Consider the following 8,234-nt stretch of genomic DNA (forward strand, 5'->3'; position numbering starts at 1 on the left):
TCCAGTAGCCAGACTGAAGTTGCTATAGATCATTACGGCCAGAAGTAGAGGAAAAAAAAAGGGGATGCGAAAGTGGGGTGATCAAGGACAAACTGGAACCTATGTTTATTTCTTAGAATTTCCAACCAGGATGATGTGAGTGACTGCAGAAGCAGCTGACGCTTCACTCAGAACTAAACACACGCCTGCCCCAGGACTCAGAAAAATTGAACAAGGAGATCCCTGGGATATTGAGGAGCTGTGGGCTTGAACGTGAACCTGCAGAACAGTAACAGTGTGGCAGTGGGCTGCAACAGTGTACAGTGTCTGATGTCCCACACGCAACTTCAAAGCCTAATTGTTGCTGCTTCCATATTTCCATCCAGATACAGTTTTCCATATGCCTAACCTGACCTGGAATTACAGAGACAAGAATTCTAGGAAATGTAGTTCCAGTTCAGCTAAATTGACACACGACAAATTCACTAGAAATGGGTGTAAGTCCTTCATGCTGAGTTCATTCCCACCAAGTCTCTGATGTACCTCAACTTTGAAAGAGTTCAAGAGTTAATAGGAAGCTCATAAATATCACAGCACTGACCAAACCCTCAGCAAATTTAGAAAAAAGCCAATTCCTAGCCATGAGGACTATTATTCTAGAACTCAATATTTAGCATTGCCAAAGTCTATTGCAAGAGACTTAGCTGTAAATGAGTAGCAATGGGTAGATGGGACAATGGGTAGGGCATCCTGGTTTCAGCTCTGACAGAATGCTAGTGCTATCCATTTAATACCAGATAGTCGATGCTCACTGTATAGATACATAAATTGTAAACCTCAACTCATTCCTGTAGGAGGGTTATTTTGGTACAAGCATTTACCACATTTCTGGGTAAAATCCACAAAGACATACCCCTTTTTTTTTTTTCCAAAGTGGCAATCAAAACATTGCTAATGTCTTAGGAAGTGTGGACATTTGCAAAGTTGGAAGCTTTTCTCTGCAATCTGGAAAACCCTCTTCATTTTCACTTCCTTGCTCTTTATTGCTGTATTAAAGGGGAGATTTGTCAGGTAATGGGGACTCCACACATGGGATGGTATTTTTAGCCTTGTTGCTTCTACCACTTGTTGTAGAATTGCTTAGACCTACAAAGTCTTCCTGCTTTCACATTTGTTTCAGCTAGAGAAAACTTCCTCTGAAGATTTCTCAGTTGAAGCTGCTGTTGATGTTTCTGGTGTTCATGTACCTAACAGCCCAGAGAGAACAGATAACTCTGTCAGTCTCTCCTCCACTTCTGAATTCCATAACTTTCATGTACATGTTCATTTAAGACAGAATATTTGCATGTCCACCTGTAATAACTACACCATCCTGTTATAACTCTAGTACTTCCTGCTCTTGAGCCGGAGGTCATGTTGTATGAATTCCAGATTAGCCTTTTCCTGGTTTCTGGATGCTAAAAGGCTATGCCATTGAGGGTCTCTCCATGGGGAAACACTTGTCTTACATAGATATAAATATTCAAGGACTTGGGGATGTTTAGTCCTTTTAAAGTATTATGTGTCAATACCACTGGAACTAGGGTTGGCACATTTTTATAATAGGAACAGAACTTGAAGAAAAAAAGTTTCATGTTACAAGAGCTACCAACTGAACAAAGAAGAGAGAAGAAAAAATAAAGCAATATTAGATTGCTCACTTTCCCTTATAATTTATTTCTAATGACACAGTCATATAAACGTTCAAAAATATTGATTTTGTTTTATCCTTTTCACCCTGAATAGAGACTACTTAAAACTGGAATGACTGATAAAATGTAAATTACATTGACACAAGAGGGCAGCCTTCTCATATATATTTTCAAAATAAATTGCCAGGACTTCAAAAAATTCTGTAGATATTTTAACTCACATTAGAAAAGAAGGAAAAAAGGAATCCTAAGCAAAATTAACCCTTCAAGGTGATTATTTTGCTAGGTTCCTTATTTAATTATTGGTAAGTAGTTCTTGAATTTAAACTCTCTTACATCAATAAAATAAAATAAGCAGGAAAACAAATTTTAACTGCGATAAAATTGCACTGATTTAAATGTTTTATGGAGATACAAAAGCCTGTGGAGATTATATTCTGAAGCTAGAGTAATTAAAACAATGTAGTATTTTTGTAAAGCCAAATACTTCAATGGAATATAGTAAAAAGCACAGAAACACGAACAAGTAAGAATTTATTATGTAACAGAGGAGTCATTTTTAACTAACTATTTGGAGAATAAATAGGTTAGATCTTTAACTTATACCACACAACAATATTAATTCTAGATAGATTATATTATATATTTGAATGCTAAATATGAAATAACATGCCAGAGGTAAAGCTAGAAAAAGTCACATAATTTAATAATGAAAAAGCCTTCCTAAGAATGACACCCAAAGAAGGTACCACAAAGGAAAAGAATGACAGACTTGAGAACAAATTGTAAATTCTTCAGTTCAAAGGTCCCCAAACAAGATTTGACAAACAGGGAAAGTACATTTGTAACAACTATGAATGCAATGGTTAGTATTCCTTTCATAAAGGACTCACTTAAAATAACTAAGAAAATTAAGAAAAATATGAATCCCCACTAGACAAAATGGACAAAGAACTTCATTTATACAGACCAGGAAGTGATCAATAATTAAAATAAAATATTCTCCCTCTTTTTCCTCATAAATTTCATTTATAATAAAGTAACAACAACAAGATAACATACTTGGCTTATTAGAGACTGGCAATTATAAAAGAAATTAAATATCTACTGAGGGTAAGATTGTTGGAAAATGAGCTACCTTACATTGTCATGGATGAATGTTTGTGTTCCTCTAGAATTCATGTGTTGAAACCATACCTCTTAATGTCCTGGTATTAGGAGGTGGAACCTTTGGGAAGTAATTAGGACTAGATGAGGTCATGAGGGTGGAACCCTCCTGAATGGGATTAGTGCCCTTATAAGAGTCATGGGAAAGCTTGCCTCACCTCTCTGCTCTCTGCCATGTGAGGAAACAATGAGAAGGTCACTGCCTACAACCTGGAAGAGAGTTCTCACTAGAGAACACCCTGGATGTCCATCCTCCAGAACTATGAGGAATAAATTTTATTTATTTATAAGACACCCAGTCTATGGTAATTTGACATAGCAGCTAGAAGTGACTAATACTGCTGATAGAAACATAGATTACCATAATCTTTCTAAAGAGAAAACCAAAATAAGAAGAGTTAAGCCACTTACCCTAAGTAACAGATTGGATTTTGACACAGAGATCACTACCAGCTTGACCTATAATCCTTATGTTACAATAAATGCTTGGATTTAAGGAGTATATTATTTAGAATCTAAATCAAAGACCTAAGCAAAAAGAGGAAATTTATTGTAAAACTACAGATTCTTAGGTAGATTATTTGAACCACGGTCTCAAATGCCTTTATTACTCTCTTTTGTTTCTGCTTTTCTCTGCATATCTATGTTATTCTCTTCTGTAAAGGACTTTATCTGTTTTCCTTATACACAAGATGAAAACGGCTACAGACATCTGAATTTACATTTTCTGAATACAGCCATTCCTTCTCTTTTCCTTTTATCTTTTCCAGAGGAAGAGACCATGATTGAGCCATCCTGGATTGGGTGCCAATTCTGATCAAGTCGTTTTGGCCAGAAGTTGAAGGCACCAAGAGGCTCTGATTGGCTAGGCTTGGGTTTTGTACATTTATCTGCTTCAAACATTCATGACTAAGGAACCAGTGTCCTTTGGCTGCTATAGTGTGGATAATAGTGGTAGGGAATTGGTATTTCAATGAGATTATTTAAAGTGAGTCAATTCACAATAGGTGTGCAGATATAATCAGGTTTCTGAACTTTGAAATGAAGGAACAGACTCTTCATAGACTGCTCTTTGTATTAAATTTAACCATTCCACCTTGTAAGTCCTCTTGTCAGGGAGCTGGCTACTCTCTCCAGACAAAAATCTTGCTTTATATTGTACCTTTCTTTCAAATTTCGGTACAGTCAATATGCCTCAGGTTTAGGTTTCTTTAAGCAAGTGACATAAAAACTAACCAAGCAAAAATTAAAAGTGAAGTATGTCGTTTCATCGTCATTCGTCTTTGTAGCTGTTGTCTTGCATTTAAAAATTCTTTTAATTTCTGTTTTTTGATTTTTTTGATACCGATAACTCTTAAACACAGACACCCATCCACATACACACACACACACACAAACACACACACACTCCACTTGCTCTTTTAAAATTTCTCATGTTTTTTTCTCAGTGGTGAATGTTATGTGGAGAAAAAAGAATTGAAACTTCAGGAAATATGGGACTAAAATAGGAAAATTAGGGGATCAAAGAATGTAAAAGCAGTTTTGTCATAAAATGATTCTCTTCCAAAGAATATTTGCAGGAAAGCCTCCATTTAATTTACCCAAAGTAACCTTAATAGATTTGAAATTTATACTAAGTTAAGGCAGCGTCTTTACACAGAGCCTCATTTTTAGTCACACTGACCATTAGGTCCAGGTTTGTATCTAGGAGAAGTGACAATGAAATCAATTCTGGAAAGAGGTAATTATGATAGCTGTTAACAAATTTCCATTTAAAAGCACCAATCAGGGCTTCCCTGGTGGCGCAGTGGTTGAGAGTCCGCCTGCCGATGCAAGAGATACGGGTTCATGCCCCGGTCCGGGAAGATCCCACATGCCGCGGAGCGGCTAGGCCCGTGAGCCATGGCCGCTGAGCCTGCGTGTCCGGAGCCTGTGCTCCGCAACGGGAGAGGCCGCAACAGTGAGAGGCCCGCGTACCAAAAAAAAAAAAAAAAAAAAAGAAGCACCAATCAGTTATTATGGATCTGCCAGTAAATCTTTAGTACCAATAGTGTGGTAGTATATTTAGAGCCCTGGAACAGGTCCCATGACACTTATATCCTAGCTTTTCTCTGCTGAAAAAAGATGTGCATTTTTGGGCAATTAAACTTCAGCTTCCTCATTTACAGGTGTTTTTCTCAGGACTAATGTCTGGCACACAGCAGCCTGAATAAGTAATAGTTATTCAGATTATTAGCTTCTTACAGCTTCAGTCCCTTATTCCTTCATTCATTAATCATTCACCCATTCATTCATTCATACTCCCCAAATCAAGTAATGAACATCTGTACTAAACAAAGTTTGACTGATGTTCTATTCTGCTATCGCCTGAAGATTTAGTTCTTTGAAGCAGTTCAGTGAATTCGTCTTCAGTGTTCTTCAGAAAAGTACATTATGGTAAACTGCACAATTCTTTCATAAGGTTCCCAATTACTTCTGTGGTACAGTGGACCAGAATGATTGTCTTAGTCCTACTTTGATGGGGGACAAGGAGGAAAGAAACTGCTGCATGGGCAGCTGGATAATCTGTGGGCAGAAGCTGAAGGTGGTACCAATTTGTCATAAAGACAGATCTGAGACTTTCATCAAAGTAATGGCATGTAACTGCCTCTCTCCTATGTTCACATACAACCCACAGGCTGACATTTGGAATTTCTTATCTTCTTGTTTCCTGGGTATGATGTTTATTTTAATCAGATTCTATCTTTGTGCACATATTCTGAGTTAGGGCAAGTTGGGGCAAATGACTGGTCTGATCTGCCATCCAAAATCTGGTTGTATGGCCCTGAACTTTGCTACTACCTAGGGATAATGTTTTAAGCCCAGGCGATTTTAATTCAATTTTAAAGCAATATGATTATTTAAGAATCTCTGGTTAAAAAAAGATGACAATTTTTCAGACCAAGTGTTGTACAGACATTTGAACAATTAAAAAATGTCTGGCCATGCATACAGAGGCATGTGTTAGTTGGCTCATAATAAACAGAATTTAAGGGTTACTGAATTTTGCCACTTAAGAAAGACTAATTTTTTTTCAAAATGTAGTATCAGGTTCCTTACATAAATATAAACAGACAAGTGAATTTGCTAATAAAGGGACCAATCACCCACCAGAATGGTATAAGGATTACTTTAAACTAAAAACATCTGAACAAACAGCAGCCTCAGAAAGAAACCTTATCTAAACTTCCCGTTACTGACTTAAGCAGAGCCATAATCCCCTCTCTGAAGGAGTTTGCTGTTTGGGAGAAGACTGATCCTTAGCACTGGGATGTGAGAGTTCAACTGCCATAAACTCTGCTTAGGGGGAGCTTCCAGCTCAGAAGGAGGCTGCCCCCAGCACCTGGATGAAAAATTGTGTAAACAAGCCTGATAAAAACTTCTATACTTTCCCACTGAAGCTCTAAACCACCCCTCCCCTTTTGTTAAACTGGTGTATAAACCATGACCTCTGGCAATTTGGGGAGCCCCTCCTTATAGTGTTCCCACATGCATGTGGATTAAACTGTCCTCCTATGTGATGGTTAATTTTATGTGTCAACATGACTGGGCCACAGGGTGCCCAGATATTTTGTCAAACATTATTCTGGGTATTTCTGGGAGGGTGTTTTTGGATGAGTCTAATATTTAAATTGATTGAGTAAAGCAGATTGCTCTCCCTAATGTAGGTTGTCCTCATCCAATCTGTTACAGTCCTGAGTAGAACAAAAGGTTGACTTCTCCCTGAATAAGCGGGAATTCTTCCTGCCTGGCAGCTTTGAAGCTGGGACATTGGTTTTTTAATGTCCTTCAGACTGGAAGCACACCATTGGCTCTCCTGACTCTCAGGCATTGAGTTGGGCTGGAACTACATCACTGGCTCCGCTGAACCTCCAGCTTGCCTACTGCAGATCTTGTCATGTGAGACAATCCCTTACAATCAATCAATCAATCAACCAACCAATCCTATTGGTTCTGTTTCTCTAGAAAACTCCAATACATCTTGTTGATCTGTATGTTGTTAATTAATTCAAAGGTCCCCACCCACTTGGACATAAGTTGATAGGGGAACTGTTTTCTCCCAACAGTTCTGATAATGAGGATGGGGTATTCCTGGCTCCCCACTCACTCTGGAGCCTAAAGTTGAGATTTTGTTTTTTTTTTAATTGGGGTATAGCTGTTTTACAATGTTGTGTTAGTTTCTACTTACAGCGAAATGAATCAGCCATATGTATACATATATCCCCTCTTTTTGTTGGATTTCCTTCTCATTTAGGTCAGCACAGAGCACTATGTAGAGTTGCCTGTGCTGTACAGCAGGTTCTCATTAGTTATCTGTTTTATACATATTAGCGTATATGTGTCAATCCCAATCTCCCCATTTATCCGTCTCCCCCTTTCCCCCCTTGGTGTCCATACATTTGTTCTCTATGTCTGTGTCTCTATCTCTGCCTTGCAAACAGGTTCATCTGTACCATCTGTACCAGATTCCACATATATGCGTTAATATACGATATTTGTCTTTCTCCTTCTGACTTAACTTCACTCTGTATGACAGTCTCTAGCTCCATTTCGATGTGGACCATTTTTGAAGTCTTTATTGAATTTGTTACAATATTGCTTCTGTTTTATGTTTTAGTTTTTTGGCCACGAGGTATGTGGGATCTTAGCTCCCTGACCAGGGATCGAACCCGCACCCCCTGCATTGGAAGGCAAAGTCCGAACCACTGGACTGCCAGGGAAGTCCCTGCAGTTGAGATTTTGAAACCTCCAACCAAGCCAGAGAAAGTAAGTTTTCTTACCAGTCAGACTCTTGGGTCTCTGCTAAGTGTCCAATTAAGTGAGGGCAATAAGAAATTTCCCTTGACTTTTAAAAAGGGAAATATCCATAATTTAGATTTACAAGAAAAAAACTTTTTGGCTAGAACTAGTTCTCTGGGTATTGTGATTCTTGGTTTGGATTAGTCTTTCCCAGGGATAATCATTGTGTCCATTTGTCGTTGTCTTTTGTGTTACTGTTTTGTATTGTGCCGTCTAAAAGTGTTTTTCATAAGAATGAGAATCATAGGGTAGAATACAGGCATAGGTTTTATAAATCTGTAGTTTGAGTTGGCTTCATAGGCCAGTGAGTTTGCGATTCTCGCTGGACTGCTGTTCACTTGGATGAACTTTTCTGAGTCACCTCTAAAACTGGATGAAGCCCTCCTTCCATCTTGATTTTGCGTTCTGAGAGCTTGGCCTAGCTCCAGAAAGAGCATTGGCTCTAATTTTCTGCCTGCTGGAGGTGCAGATTATAGGGTCTGTGCCTGCATGAGGCTGACTGTCAGGTCAGGGTTCTGAGACACGAGGTACCATTATCAGCTCTCAGGGGATTGTCTA

The sequence above is a fragment of the Delphinapterus leucas genome, chromosome 4, assembly GCF_059928025.1.
Source record: "Delphinapterus leucas isolate spDelLeu-1000000601 "Yukka" chromosome 4, BTC_Dleu_Yukka2, whole genome shotgun sequence".
NCBI classification, from domain to species: Eukaryota; Metazoa; Chordata; class Mammalia; order Artiodactyla; family Monodontidae; genus Delphinapterus; species Delphinapterus leucas.